Source organism: Amphiura filiformis, chromosome 11 (assembly GCF_039555335.1).
Source record: "Amphiura filiformis chromosome 11, Afil_fr2py, whole genome shotgun sequence".
Taxonomy (NCBI): domain Eukaryota; kingdom Metazoa; phylum Echinodermata; class Ophiuroidea; order Amphilepidida; family Amphiuridae; genus Amphiura; species Amphiura filiformis.
In genome coordinates, this window is record NC_092638.1 from 17,750,231 (window position 1) to 17,767,704 (window position 17,474).

A 17,474-nucleotide genomic window follows, 5' to 3' on the forward strand; every position below is an offset into this window, starting at 1 on the left:
GTCCAAAGTTTCGCTATAGTCCGAATTTATTTTTAAGGTTCGCTGGTCCGAATTAGTAATAAGGTTCGCTATTCCGAATTCAAAAAAGGTGCTCTAGTCCAAAGGGCCGCTAGTCCGAATTTTTAATAAGGTTCGCTAGTCCGAATGTTAGATAAGGTCTGCTAGTCCGAATTTAACATAAGGTCCGCTAGTCCGAATTTTATATAAGGTTCGCTAGTCCGAATGTTAAATAAGGTCCGCTAATCGAACCGAATTCTAAATAGGGTCCGCTAGTCCGAATTTTCTTTAAAGAACCTGTCAGCGCCACCCTATCACCGGTCTCAAAATGTATTGGAGGTGTTTGATCAAATAGCGTGCTACCTGCACACAGGTTCACAATTTTAGACATTGTTTTGTATTGTTTCTTTAAAAGTAATAATGACAACTAGGCATAAAAGTATACATTTTCAGAAAGGAAATGATGCAAGTACCCCAATAAGTTTCCAACTCGATGAAAACTGCATATTTATGGATCTGGATCTGGATATGGTTGAGTCGGCAGCTTCATCTAGTAAAAGTCGCAATTTCGCCAACTTTGGTGGAATTACTTTAGGTCAGGCCGAATGTGCGCGCGAATAATGTGAGAGTGTGCGAAAAAAATTACTTTGCGAGCCGCCTCTTGAAACTGGGCAGAGTTGGTGCTGTCGTGATGTTTTCCGTCAGGGTGTTCCAGTCAGTAGTCGTGCGTGGGAAGTAGGAGTACTTGTAAACATCCTTGGTTGCGTTGCCCCTTTGTAGTTTGGTTCTTGAGTATATCCTTGTCCTGGTGTCGTTACAGTCTGTCACGGTCGATGCACACAAGTCCATTCTGGATCTTGAACATCATGGCTAGGCGTGCTTTTCTACGCCTTTCTTGTAGCGAGTCCCACTCCAAAGTGTTCAGCTATCTCTCTTGTAGTTGTTCATGGTGAATCTAGCTGCTCTTCTCTGTATGCTTTCGACCTTATTACATTTCTCTGGGTTGAACTTCATCTTCCATTGGTCAGATCTTCTTGAAGAGCGAGAAGTTCATCTTCGGTGTTACCAAACGTGTATAGTACACAGTAATCTGCGAACAACCGTACATGGTGCTCAACTCTCAACGGTAGCTCGTTGATGAAGATCAAAAATCCAAGTGGACCGATGACTGTCCCTTGAGGGACACTGGAGATGACTTGTTTATCAGATGAAGCAACTCCATCGATTACTACACGTTGGGTCCTTGTGGCGAGGAAGCTTCTCATCCACGAGTGCAATGAGCCTCTGATACCATAGTAGTGCATCTTATTCAGCAGTCGTTCATGGGGGGGACTTTGTCGAATGCTTTCGCAAAGTCGAGGATAGCAAGTTGGGCAATGTTTCCTTTCTCCAGATTGGCTGTTATGTCATGGATTGTCAGGATCAGCTGTGATTCGGTAGAAAACCGAAAAAAAAAACCGTGTTGCTTGCTGGTAAGAATCCCATGTCTGTCCGAGTGCCTCATTATTTGAGAGTGGATGATGTGTTCGATGATCTTACTTATGATGCTGGTCAGGGACACCGGTCTGTAGTTCTCTGGCTTATCCCCTTTGTTGAATATAGGTGTAATATTAGCCTTTCTCCATTGGTGTGGGGTGGTACCTTGGTCGATAGAATCTTGGAAAACATCTGCTAGTTCTAAAAACACAAAAGTAGGTGCTGTTTTCTAAAGTTTTTGAATTTTTTATTCGTTTTAAATATTACCGTTTATTTAAACGGTGCAAAATTTACTCTTTGGTCATGCCAAATATTGCTTGCCCCCTTTCGTATAATCATTGCACTGCCCCTAAACAGCAACGAATTTTATGGAGATTGGATTTTGGAGGAATGAAAAATGTCGCGATGCAGACAATAGTTAGGGACCGTTCACAAACACTTGTTAGGGGGGCCTGATGCAAAATGGGGGGGCTGAAATTTTTGACCCTTCTAAGGGGGGCCCTGAAAAAATGACCACAAATTTTCCTGGGAAAATTGAGTTTATATTCTTAAATTCTTAATTACCAGACATATTTAAGACCTGCAACCTCATGATTTCAAAGAAAAAACATCTCAAAGCTGGTAAGGCAGTTAAACCCGTAAGAAATGCTCAAAACTTGACTTTCAAACAGATGAACATCATCAACGGTATTTTGGTGAGTCGATATTACAAATTCTACATACAAACCAATGGCGATGCTCTGATCTCCTCATCAAAACCCACGTTTATTTACTCTAGTCTGTCGTGACTTGGGAAGCGAATAAATTTGCAATCATGACTTTCACTGGTGTGTGAACATTATATGCATAACATCGGCCCATGTTGGGCCTTCAATCGGGAATCTAAAAAGTTGAATTCAGAGGTGATTTATTGAGTATTTCGTGTCGCATCGTTCAGTACAGTGTATATAGCGTTGTTATGCAAACCGCGTGATCCATCACTAAGGAAGTAGCTGTGACCTCGGCAGAAGTGCCGTCGGACTACGATAGCGAATTATTTGAATGGTGTGCCTATTTTTAACATGTGTGGATAGTAATTTCAGATTGCTGGGCAAACCTACAGCAGCGGACGCGATTCACCAAGTATTCCTAAAAGGCTGCTAGAATAAGAAAAATGTTAATGCTATTTTCTTGCACATGCTGAGGAACCCTGATTGCCTTTTTAAAATAGCCGAGTGGGAGGGTTTGCAATGAAATATTTTTTGATGGGTATGAAAGGTGTGACTCAAATAATTATGTTTTAACATTGTTCTAAGCGTGTACGTTACAAAGTGTTATTGTTTGTACAAACGATTTTTTTCTTTTCAGATCAATATCTGAAAATTGCCTTTTGAGCTCTTTTACATGCACTCTTGCAACTTTTGAAACATAATAGTATAGTGCTCAACTGCTCGATAGCATCAATAAATTAGCATGATTTCAACACTGAATTTTGGCCGTTCTAGAACGGATTGACAAGACCTCTTCCTGGTGGAATGCAATGATCAGTGTGTAATCTGCTGATTTCCCGAACCATAAATGGGTCTGACTGATTTTGTTGTTGTGATTACATGAAATGGAATTCCCACCTCTCATGAAACAGCTTTTAACTATAAACAAAGTGACTGAACATAGTAAATTACTCAGGGTACATCACAACATGGAAAACACTACGGGGAGATGGGATCCCAGTGGCTTTTGGTTTAGGTAAAAACGTTTTAATAACATTAAAATGTCGGGTTATATAAAGGTCATGAAAACGTTGTAAAATGTTTTGTATGAAAACACACTACAACAATATTTCTAAATTGTTTTCAAAAAATGTTATTGTAAACTGTTTTTGCCAAATATTATGTCAACACTTAAATAACATTATGTTAAAATATTTGCCCCCAGCAAACACAGAAATGTTCTTATAATGTTTTCTTCAAAACGTTTTAATAACATTTAAATGTCGGGTTATATAAAGGTCATTAAAACCTATTTAAAACGTTATTGCAAATATTTTGGGCAAACATTTTTTCGCAAATTATTTTTGCAACCCAAAAATAATATTCTGTTTAGAATGCTTTGTATCAGGTTTTCAAAAATGTTTTTGGAATGTTATAAAACATTTTGTGTTTGCTGGGCAGTAGATTATCAAAAAATGTTTTTCAATGTTATGAAAACGTTTTATACTCTTAATATACCCTTTATATAACCCGGCATTTAAACGTTTTCTGACAACATTTTATAACTTTTTGCGAATGATATCGAAAACGTTTTGTGTTTGCTGGGATGCTACTTAACGCCAGTTGCTCTTAAACAGGTTATTTTCACTTTGTTTGGATTTGGAACTATATAAGTCTTACATTACAGTGTGGTCCAAAACCACTTTAACCAATTTAAAAGATTGGTTTCACATAGTTGAAATAGTTATTTCAAGTTTTTGTCGCATATCCTGAAAGAGCATCGTTCTAAAAGTATTTGGTGAAAAATTGATTGAGACAGAATGTAATTAACTTAACTTACTGCGTTGGGGTTAGGGATGAATCAAAGAGAATAAAAGAGAATGACGTACGTGTGAGGGATCACGTGCAGAATAACGGATCAAATTTCTGTCTCTTTAATTTAGAATAATAATAATGTATGATGTTACCTGCGTTTTAAACCTTTTTTTGTAATAAGCCAAGTAAATTTATACGTATTTTACGTATCGTTCCGGAATTCCATCTAAAAATTGTAACGTGCCTGCGTATCATCACGTCCGTGGGGGAAAACACTCGTATGTAGGCCTATAATGTATCATGACGCACCTGCCATAGGCTTACCACTGCTTACGTGTGTACAAACTCAATTTTGGCCTTTTGACTTAAAACTGCTGCCACAATTCTAATTTATATTCTTTTCTTTTTTTCATTCGTTTATTCATCGTATACGTTGAGAAAGATGGTCGTGCAACAACAAACTTTTCAATTTTGAGATATGAAACTTTGAAATTGGGTAAAGTTGTGTTTGGACCACCCTACATGTGACGTGTCATATCAAAAGGAGACTTTTGGGCAGGTTATCAATTTTGAGATTTTTACATATCTTAAATAAAGAGATATTTTGCTCCTCAACGCTGTTTTCTCCAATAAAATCGAACATTCCTAAGCGAAGATATTGAATTTGTAAGTTAAGGTATACAATTGGAAATTGAGATATCGGCCTTTAAAAATATTGTTGACAATGTGGAGAGTAGGAATTACCTTGAAAAATGTCTCAAAAAATACAAGATGCCAGTTATATTCCGGTCTGAAACTATCAGACAACATGTCTAACATTAGTAACAACACAAATTCGCAACAAACCCAAATTGTGAAAAAATCATCACCGGGCAGATTTGTGGCTATATCTCCATTTACGACCCTGCCCAAAAGTGTCTCCTTTTGACATGACACGTCACATATTGTGCACCTATTGGTTGCATTATAGGCACATACTCCCCACACATGACAGGTCTGTTAAATCTCGTTCACATATGGATTCTGCAAGACGGTATTATTGGCAAACATCAAAACAGTCTCTTACATTTCAAAACGAGCAAACTGATAACAAGTCATTTTCCTATTGGGAAATAAAAAGAATTGAATAAATGTACCATTATTATTCATTAGTTACGAAGATAGGCACATATCACTATCAGCATTATATGACTTTGACCTTATTCTAGCCTCTTTCAGCGAAGCAATTAAAAAATCAATCACTAAATCAATCACGTTGCGTCACGTCATTTACAGAATTTAATATGTATAGTTCGAGATCTGACGCCCTATATATTCAAGAAAATTTGAAATGTTTCGTTATTCAATCTCAGAACTTTCATTGGGATCGTTACTGCCGCTGCGGAACTTCTATTAAAACATGGCTTGTTCTGGAAATCATCACCGCGTCATCGATATGCGAAATCATAGCGATGATCAAATCTCATATACTATGAAACCAGATGCGATAATTACTGAAATGTTTGTTGGCTACTCTATAATGCTATTTGGTTTGATTGCTAATATGGCATTCTTATTTGTTCTTGCTCGAGTTCCTGCGATGAGAACAATAACCAATTGTTACTTGGGTAACTTGGCTTTTGCAGATTTTTGCTATATAGCTTTTGGAAATCTGAACACTATAATGAATCGTATTAAGTATGGTTTCGTAATCGGCAATTGGTACACCAACGTATATCAGTGTATGATAAGTGTTGTGCTTATTTATTGGCCTAGATATGCCTCGCTTGTGCTGGTAACATTGGTAAGTTTTGAGAGATATGTGGGTATTTGCCATCCATTGAAGAGTCGAATGATGAGCACCTGGAGTCGTACTATCAAGTTCAATATAGCGGCATGGGTAGTAGCTCTATTGCCTGCATGTGCTCCGTTACCAACTAAAATCTACATCGTTGAATATTGTTTGATTTGGCCTGAACGATACGAGCATCTTACACCAGTCTCGCGGTGGTGTAGGCCCAACTATGACAATCCGCGAATAACTTTCTTTGCGCATCACTTTCAGTCTATTATGGAGGTTTTTCCGTTGCTCACAGCACTACTCATAAACTCTTTCTTTTATTACATGATAATAAGAACACTTGGAAAGAGAGTCTCAGATGGACCACAAGGCACAAAATCCGATCAAATGGACGAGATCAAACGACAAGTTGCACGAATGTTAATCTTCAACGGGGTTGTTTTCTTTTTAACCAGCCTGCCGAGTTCCCTCTTCCAATTCATGTGGCTTCTGAAGGATTGGGGTCTCAGCGTATCATGGTTTACGGCTGGTGTCAGAACCGTGTGGAATAAGCTTGGCTTTACACTTCTAAGACTTAATTCTTCAATAAATCCAGTTATTTACGGTGTTACCAATCCTCGATATCGCCTAGCTTTTAGACAAGCTTTTGGCAAAAATGCAAGTTAAGAAAGGCAAACTACGTTATCGGTAGTTTCTCATACCACGAAAATGGATGCCGACACTACAATGTAATGTCTGGTAATACGTACTGCTCGGCCGAACAGAAATGTCTTACTTTAGCTACGAAAAATATTCGAATCAAACATAACGGGAGAAATCAAATCCTTCACTTTATCAAAACGATTTGCTAATCCTTCTTTTCTGACACACCTTTCTGCTTTTGTAAATAAAGCTGATGACACTAAACAAAGGTCAATTTTAGAAATGTTACCATATTGTTCGTGGTATGTATCTTTAAAAGATTTTGATCTCAAAAGAAGATTAGCATATAGATATTTTTCGGGTTTAGTTGGAACAAATCTTTGACTAGATTAGTAAATCGATATCAAGAAAGATAAATGTTGGCATGCCGAATGTCAAGTGTCGTCTAGAAACCCCGAAAATAAAACGAAAGCTACATAAAACACTTGAAGAAAGCTATCGCAAAATAGAAAAGTAAACATTCGTTTTTGTAATTACTTATTAAGTTTAATTATATGTAAAATATATGTAAAAGATACTATATCGCAGTTTATTATTGTACTGAAGAAAGTCATTATGTACGATGTAAAATAAAAGGGATATCATTTTGCGATATAAAGAATTAGGCTGTAGTATACTGCAGATTGTAAAGCTTAATTACCACATTACGTGTAAACTATTATGTAAAAGATACTATACTGCGCCAATAAAGTATCCTTACACTTGGAAAAATAATCACAATTTCAAAACTGAACAATATTGGGGTAAATTAGTTTTTTTAATAGATGCACAAGCTAATCCTGCACATTATGACACCACATTTAATCCAATGTGACCTTAAGAAGTAAAGTTACAAGCAATTGAATAGACGAAGGTCCAGTTTTAAAAGTGACAAACTGGCCTATACAAGGCGCAAAAAGATTCCAACAAGCGCAACAAAGAGACAACACAGTTTCTTCAATGAAGCGTTATTTAAAGCAGTTTTTATTTCAGTTTTTACTTTTCTGTACTTTTCATAACTTTCATTTTATTTGTCAGTTCTTTTGTTTCCGTTTTCTTTTGTTCCTTTTGTTTTAAATTAAAGCCAAACGCATAAATTAGCCATTCACCACTCTCAAACCAGATGTCTAGTCTGTTGAGTTTTGAATACTTAGTAGGCCAGTTTGTCACTTTAAAAACTATACCTTCGTCTAATCAAATGCTTGTAACTTTGCTTCTTGAAGTCACATTGGTTTCAATGTCATGACTGACGATAGAAAAATGAATGTTGGCATGCCGAATGTCCAGTGTCGTCTAGAAAACCCGAAAATAAACGAAAGCTACATTAAACACTTGAATTAAGCTATCGTAAATAAGGAAGTGAACATCTGTTTTGGCAATTAATTAACAGTTTATGTTATTTTGTATTTGTTGTGCTGACGAAAGGTAATATAGCCTACAGGCTGTGGCGTAAAATGGATGTCCTTTGTGATGTTGATAAGTGTAAACTGTAGATTATAAATTTTTATTATATCTAAGTTATATATTCACCACGCTATAGTTATAATTGTTTCAGGATTTCAAACGCTTCTGTAGTATGAATAGCTATACAACTTACCGTATATATTATCGAACAAATGTTAAAGGAGTATTTCGGGATCCTAGCATTCTCTTTTTATGACATTTGTCAGTAGTGTTATGGCGCTATTTGCTTTCCATAGCTCCGCGGCTTCGTGTCATCAATTACCCTGGCCTATTATCCTGGGTAGTTGACAGCCAGCCGCTGTGGAGGGAGGACGTGAGAATATTCAATCATCTATATTATATTGTGATCACTTTGTTGATGAGGAATTAAAGTTTATTTGTGAAGTTATATTTTGCTATCCGTTTATTTCTGTTTGAGTCTTTCCCCGTCTCACTGGAAGATCCATTGGCCATGTATCTGGTTTAATTTCTATTAACCAAATAACTGGCGAGTGAATTTTCACATCAGTTCTGAGTCATATCAAATGGTGCAGGATCCGATCTTTTCCGGTGCCAATCTGTGACTGGCTGTCGGCTACCCCTGCGGTGGGAAAAACCAACCCCAGGTAAGTTAATTTTGGTATTTTTATAGCAATTTTGGATTGATTCATTGTATATATTTTGTTACGAGTCGTACTTGACTCAAGGCCAAAATCACCTTTTACCCGAACTCACACGAATGCACAACACAAATACACTGTTTGATTAAGCTAACATAATCTAAGTCTTTAATTGAAAACAAAGTATGCTTGGTACATATAACAACAATATACACTAAAATCACACAATCAGTTTTACTCTATCGGTACTTAACCAGCGGTCTTCTTGTTGGTGATTGTAGAGTTCTTGCAATGTTCTGGATGACTGATGTAATATATCCTTATTCACTTGTCCTGCGAAAATCAGCGAAGTCCATAGTACACTTGCATTTATAAATCCTTGCGTATAAAATCCTCATAAGAAAATGATGATGCTTCCTCCAATCTCCTTTGCGCTGCTATCTCCACAAATATATCTCCTTGCGCTGCTTTCTCCACAAATATATCTCCTTGCGCTGCTTTCTCCAAAAATGGTGTTTCTTTCACCAATCACTCTTTTCCCAGGGAACAGGTTTCTTTAACACAGCTCCGCTGTTTTTGACAGATGCGTGGCCTTCACAAACCCAGCAAACTCCAGCAATTTGACAGAAGAACTTTTAATCCTTTGATGAGGAAGAGCACTTTTATCTCCTTCGTTGCTGTATTAAAATAGCTCAATTATTGGCTATATAAACTGGTGAAAATGTACTTCTTTTTTTTGAAGCACGAAGACCATCACACATATGTGGAGTCTACAATCTCCCATGACATTCTGTCTTGAAATTTCAGCCATAATAAAGGCTATGGCCACCTGTCAGATCTATATCCAGATGATAATAATTGTAACATAATTTCATAAAGTCCTTTACAATCCGCAGTAGACCCTGATATCTTACTTTGGTCCATTTTCGTAGCTTTGAAATAACCATATTTCCAGCTTGTCGGGCTACTAATGTATCAATCCAGCGGGAATAATGCGAAAAAAAGGCGATTTTATACTAATGCGCGCGGGGGCTTTACGAATTATTAAACCAAGATGGCCTTAGCACTCAGAAATATATTAGATCATTGATTGATTTGGAAAGGCTTGAAAATAAGGGAATTTCGTAAAATTCTTATATTTCAAGAACGGTATGTTCAATTGTCAAAATTCAAAAAGTATGTGATAGCTGATATATTCCTTAACGGTATTTAGGGTCTTTTTATCTTTTCAGTCTTCGTAAGTCTATTGTTCAGATACGAAAACGCAAGGGATTAAGTAAGTTTACTGTAACCTGACTTCATTGTTAAGTGAGTTGATCTGTAACTTGAATTCATTGTTAACTTTGAAGTACCAATCAGCTTATTTCAATAGAGGTAGATGCCTGTGTCAATAAAGGCTGGAGAGACAAGATTATGGAACACCGGTGTTTTTAATGGTCCAGCGCCCTCTTATCTTTGATGTTGTTAAATTAATTAACATTAACATGACAAAATGCCAATCCGAATGAAAAGGTCCACTTTTTCTGTAAAAACGTTGAAAATAAACCCTTAAATCACAAAACTCGCACTCCAATAAATCCTGGCCACGGGCCTGTGCAGGGGCGCAGTGTAGCCCTTCCCTCGTAGCAATGTCTATCTCCCTATTTCAGTGTACTTCGGTTATATTTATAAATACGCTTTTATACGCACGTGACTCATGGACACGACATACCAAGACCAGCAAGCGTGACCAAATCATCATGCATTGACCACTTTACAGAAAAGCATTGGAACTCTGTAGATAAATATCATCAAATTTTTAAAAGTATTAATTGAATTGCAAAATTATTACACATGTAACATGTTGCAATTCCGAATTTGTAATATGTTATCAAAAACAACATTTTGAAAGTATTTGACGACGAAAAAAATATTCAACGACGGAAACGTTTACAATATAAATTTGTAGACGATTTAAAGTTTGCAAGTTGGGAACCCCAAAATTTGGCATGTGCAAAGGGGAACGATTTTGGGGCAGGCCGAGAGTGGGAGCAAGCAATTTTGGCAGGCCGAAGGGAGGGGGGTGGCAATTTTGACACGCCATTTGAAAATATTACCCCCTGGCTCATAATTATTGCACAGACCCTTATGATGGTTTTAAAAAATTAATGGTGGGTGGAAAATCTCGCATTTGGGAACTTCCCTGTTCACAAATACATTCTTTCATAGACTTGTGTTCGTTGCATAAGATATTAGCTTAGCGAAAATAAATTTTAAAAATTATATAATGCAATACTCTGTGTATTAAGGGATGTGGCTATAGGAATAAAGACCAAACAAACATATTCTTGTTTATGCCGTAATATTGTAATTTTTCAACCCTTTCACAACTTCAGCTGTGCAACTTACAAAAATTCCCGCTAAAAAGGGGTTCTTTTAATTTTAGAAAATACATTAAAAATCGCATTGGACTTTTCGTACTGATCGTACTATAAACGACCACCAGCCTATAATGTTCTGATCACACTATAGACTGGGATTACATGTGACGTCATTGCCAGGCAATTAGTCTCTATTGTTCCTGCCCGGAAATATGCCCATGCACGCGTCATGTTGTGCTCAGGGACGGTCCTTTTAAAAAGGGGTTCTTTTAATTTTAGAAAATACATTAAAAATCGCATTGGACTTTTCGTACTGATCGTACTATAAACGACCACCAGCCTATAATGTTCTGATCACACTATAGACTGGGATTACATGTGACGTCATTGCCAGGCAATTAGTCTCTATTGTTCCTGCCCGGAAATATGCCCATGCACGCGTCATGTTGTGCTCAGGGACGGTCCTTTTAAAACACCCACCAAATCACAATATGGCCATTGAACTGTGTAGTGGTCATACGTATTCGCTGAAGCATAAACAGTAGGCACGGTCCCTTAGCGACTCATTAATAATGCGTGGAAACAGGTCAGGGACGGCAATATGATAATTTCAATCCTTTCTTTGGGGTCAATAGATGAAAGAAAGACCTTCAATCACACAGGTGCGTGGTTGAAGATAATATTTTATCATCAAAGATGCTGGCATAGGATATTTTATGGAGGCGGCGCTTATTATTTCTTGTAAACACAATCTAATGTGGTATCCACTACGTGTAGAAGGCCGGGTCTGCAAATGTTCAGTACATGAAGCTATAGAGATATACCTATTATAGCTTCATGTTCCGTGTAATCAATTAAAATACTGAAGGAAAAAAATGGCGGACAAGTCGTCGGACCTTTCCTGAATTAATACAGCATATCTAGCCATTGTCAACATGAGGTCATCGGTTTGAATAGTTTCCTTATATAAAAAACTAACACCTCCGCTATATGGTATTTCATGATATAACATTAATGGAAAGAAAAGTGCAAATGCTTTTCGTGTTTCGAATCGGACGAGTAACAAGCTCTATGACGTCATCATGTAAACAAAGTCCGGGTCATTAATAATTAATTAGATAAACCCAAATATGGAAACCTCCAAAACTATGCAAATTAGGTGTTCGACGAATCAGAATACGATCAGCCCACCTCCAAAATTATGCAAATGAGTTGAGGCGGTTACGTGAATATGTACAGTGGTTCGGCTCTTGTGTATACCGACCTCTGTGGGCTGCGCCTAATAAAATTCGTACAGTATTGACACCATAGACATACCACTAGTACTAGTTTGTCTGAGACTGACACGACGTCACTGCCACATCAGGTTGAAATGGTATGAACATCGCAAACCAGCCAAATTTGTCATAGGTTTGAATAGCTAGTAGAAAAACCGTGAATATAGTGTCAGAAAGTCTCACACATTTTAGTATTTATAACCTTGTCGTTAATGTGACACTGAATGCAGCGCCATTTTTGGAATACATTGGAACATTGTGTGAGCAAATATTTGGTCAAAGGTAGGCTAAGTAGGCCTAAATAATGAAAATCGCTTAATCGGAATAATACAACCAGCAACGGACATCGAGACAACATTGCGTGAGGAGTTTGGGGTAAGTCACGCTTTTCCTTGTTATAAAAAACAAGGAAAAAGCCGTCCTTTTTATCACAACGCGATATATTAGAAAACTTCATTTTGAGAGGGCCTACGCTGGTTCTTTTGAATCTAGTTTAAAATATGTCCATCACCTGCAGTCCGATCTATGGTTCCATCAAATTCTTGGGAACTAATGTGGATGGTATTTTGGTTAACAAAAACGATACTGTTAAAAATATCGGTATTTATGCAAGCGACATTTCTAGTGTGCAAAATGCATTGAAAATTGTCGGCTAAAGAGTGCATAAATTAAAATCGCGAAGAGTAATAGCAACAATAACTATCTACATTCCAAGCGGAAACGCTTTTCAAAACATACCACCTTTTTTCGGGCAATCGCTGAAACCGAAATATGAAATTCCAGGCCATCTGTAAAAAAAGTGCGTGAGCAGAAATGACCATGAACTTGGGTCACCGAAACAAATGTTTATATTGGTGTCAGGCCTTTCATAGTGATACAACAATTAGCCCCCAATAATGGCTTTCATTTGAACAGTTATTTGTTAAACTGCGATTTTTACTTTTTGAGAAATTAATGAACGTATCAAAAAACTTTCCGCAGATCGATTTAAAATTGCCCGACCCGTTAAAGCAATGAATCATTAAAATGCTTTTGTTTGGTTTACTAATCTAACTATAACGATACTCTTCGTGGAACAGAAGTTAATGGTTATACATTTAAATATGATTCAACCTATTGATGAGAGGGCAATGTACACCTGTAACCTTGCAAGTGCAGCAATTAGTTGAAACACAATGGAAAACTAATTGCCTGGAAACTATATTATTCATATCGATATAACATCCCGACTTAATAAAGACAATCATTTTTTGATGCAACGTTTGGTATAACATACAAAAAGATAAGCTTTCCACCTGAAATTGGTGTGTGGTATAAACTGTATTATTATTATGTTAAGAATGATAAAAACAACTAAAACAAAACGCATGCTCAAATGTTCGATTTCTCTTTCTATATTTGACTTAAATTTTGTATTCAAAAAATGTTATGGTCATCTGATCCACTTTCCCGGGAAACAAGTTTGAGTGGTTTCCGGAGTTGCTTAGTCTCTTTTGCAGACTTCAGAAGTGGATCACAGACGTGACTTAAGAGGTATACGCCCTCCTCTCTGTTTAAGGTGTTGGTGCCCGGCCCCGTCTCCTTATCTCCATTGTTCCCGAACCTCTTTAGATCTTCATCTTCATGGTTTTCCCCTGCAAAATGATCTGAAATGGCTTATTTTGTCTGTTCTATCTCTGATGCTCTGCGTTCCGAGCGAGTGTACGTTTTCTCATTCGCCTTTTGAATGATGAAGTCTTCCGATGAGTAGGACGAAATATTGTAGTGAGTACCAAATATTCACTTGGTTTTGTCAAACTAAAATCCAAAATGTCTATTTACTGAACAAACCTGATGAATCTATTTAGCGAACTATTATTTTAACTTTGAACAAGTGTCCAATTCTATGATTTTATATTATTTTTTACAAGTATGACCATGGTTGGTCCATCAATTACTACAATGGGTTGAACCTCGACTTAAATTGTATTTTTCTGCATGTATTTCTTTTTCATGGGAATGTACGGTGTTATATGCAAGATATACTTCTGCGGAGATATGGACATGGAATCTTACCTACTCCATTCTCTAGTCTGAATAGTGAGTTTATTTTTAATCATTTTATTTGATGCTCTATGCTAATTAAATAGAGATTGAAATGATCAAATAAATTATATTTTCCTTACCTGTTTGTTCAAGTATCGATCCATTTGCAAATCGAACAACTGCAAGAAGAATCACTACTTTTGTGATATCCATGGTCGCTGAACGTTCAAAATCATATGTGACGCGATCAAGCAAAATCAGTCGGAACTCGGAAATTTTTCATTTTCAGTTTCTTATAGGATAGTAAAAATCATTTACAATGCTGCATTTTGCAGAAAACCCCATTGAAATTGAAAAACCAGTTCCAAAGATATGAGCAATTAAACAGTTTCTAAAACAGGAGAAAACAAAAGGAAATGTTTTCTTTGTTTGGCTATATCTCAAAATCAATATTTCCGAGTTCCGACTGATTTTGCTTGATCGCATCACATATTCTTGGATTCGTAATGTCGATATATCAGTTCAGAGGTAACCACATTCAAACCAAATAAAGGCAAATAAAACACGACGATTTGCCTCTTTTGTTTGTCCCTACCACTTGACGCGACGTTCCCGGAACCACCGCTAGGTGGCAGCACACGACGAAAGCTTTGATGGAACACCTAATTACTTTCATATGGAAAAACCAGGTAATGCTCTGAGATGCCCGAGATATATATGATGTAGCCACAATTGTGAAATTGTAGCGCATGGAATGCCTTAGAATGGTTTCAAAAGGGTTGGAAACGCTGATAAATATACGAAACAGCATAGATCTGGGCCAAAAAGTGCATTTAATCGACAGATCTAATAGACCCGTGACGTCTGCGTGACGTCACGGGTCTATATCATGTACAGGTAGCCGGGTATAAGTCCTTTCATCTGGCCAGACGCCACCAACGGCATCTCAGTTTCGAAAAACTCTGGGTGGATATGTTGCCGGCCGTATGAAGGTTGATTCGTATATTAATAGTGTGAATATCATTTTCTCCTGTGGCAATTCGAAGCTCTCTATTAACATTGCTTTGTGGGTTGTCTGGCAATAAACGTGATGCTGTAACTTAGAGGGCCTCGTATCATAGGTCTATACCATAAGAAATACAGAAGTGAAAGAACAGCGAGTATGTTCTCAGTGAATACAAGAATAATACCGAATGATTAGTGAGTTACATATATGCATAATTGGTATGAATGAAACACCCCTTATGTTAGGCCAGGCCGGGCACACCGTCATCGCCTGGCTAATAATTACTTTGTCAGCAGAGATACTAAAATAAATACCCGGGATCGATACACGTGAATTTGCTATGCAAGAGTGTGATATGAGAAGAAAATCTTTGGATACCGGGGTAGAAAATGATGAATATCTTCCGTAAATGATTTCGAATAAAGAAACCAGATGTGGTTCCTTGCACTTGAATATATATTTTGAACAGATATGATAGTCGTTAGCTTGCGTCTTGAGAGAGTAGCTTGCGTCTTGAGTCAAAAACTGAATAATTCTGATTTATATGTGCCGAATTATATAGCGCAGTGTATAGGCCAATCGTGGAGGTAATCTAAAAGCATATGACCTATGGCGACTGACACAGCGAGGTCAGTCACCGAGCTAATCGGGGCTATTGTCAGTAGCCTTAGTAAGATGTCCTTCGGCCAAAAGTGGGGGCAAGCATTTTTGGCCCGCCGCGCAGTTTGGAAATGTTGCCCCGGCTCATAATTATTGCACAGTCCCTTACGACCTCATGCATATTCTTTCCTTTCATATTAAAGCCTTTTAAATTTTTTTTTTTTTCTTTTTTCTTCCAAAATGATAATATGCAATAATTATGAAAGTTCCCAATACATTTGGACGCGAACAACATTGGGAATTTGCAAAGAAAAAACATCATAAACTTCACCTCTATCACTCGAAATATCTCGCACTATTTGGATTAGGACGGCGAGTTTGGATTAGGACGGCAGCCAGTTTGGTTACACTCCCTCCACACGTGGTTTAGTAGGAGACTACGATTTGCGAGTAGTTCTGACATATTATCATAATCTAAAAATTATGATAATATGTCGGACCAACAGAAAATCATCACATTTTACTACAAATAGGGCGAATTTGACAGTTTGCTCATAGATTTAAGTTGGAACATGTGTAAGTATATATTACAAATATGCCAAAATATCGGTTTTGAAAAAATAAAGGTATATTCTAAAAAGATCGTACATTAAGGCTTTAATCGGAGGACAATGCATTCAATTAATGTTAATCAACAAGTTGTTTCATTTAAACAAAAATCGTCAAATGATGAGTTGTGGTATACTTGGGATCTATTGTCTCATGTCTTACCAGACAATGAAGTGAAACTGACTGGGTACACAGGTTTCAATATTCTCTAATACTCTGTGCCTTGATGATAAACCGCCTCCATATTTGAACACAACAAATCAACATTATCCACGTTTTTTAGATACCCTTTTCTTCTTTTGCTTACTTTTGCACCAAGATTCGTTTCATTGTATCAGAAATCGGCAGATCATAGTTGTGACTTACCTGGGATCTATTGTCTTAGGTGAAGTGAAACTGACTGGGTACACAGGTTTCAATATTCTCTAATACTCTGTGCCTTGATGATAAACCGCCTCCATATTTGAACACAACAAATCAACATTATCCACGTTTTTTAGATACCCTTTTCTTCTTTTGCTTACTTTTGCACCAAGATTCGTTTCATTGGGATCTATTGTCTTAGGTGAAGTGAAACAGACTGGGTACACAGTTTTCAATAATTCTCAAATACGATGTACCTAGTTGATAAATTAAGAACACTTTCTATTTGGTAAAGTCTTCATTATTATATTTTATCAATCTACTTTCCGATTCACTTGGTCAGAGAAAGTGAGCTAGAGTAGTCCCAACAATCAGTGCAGAAGGTTTCAAATCTTAAAAATTCCGTTTCCTTAAATGTTCATCATTATGTTTTCTCTGCTCTGGAGGTTTGCCGTTCTAATTACCACTGTGGAATCATCAACGAAATATGTCTACCCAAAAGGCTTACCGTGCAAAGGAGCGCACTTAGATTGCAACAATAGGAAACTTACAAGTATTCCGCCGCTTAAAGACCGGACAATTAAAAGTCTAGATTTAAGTCATAATGAACTTGCAATTTTGCTTGATCGCATCACATATTCTTGGATTCGTAATGTCGATATATCAGTTCAGAGGTAACCACATTCAAACCAAATAAAGGCAAATAAAACACGACGATTTGCCTCTTTTGTTT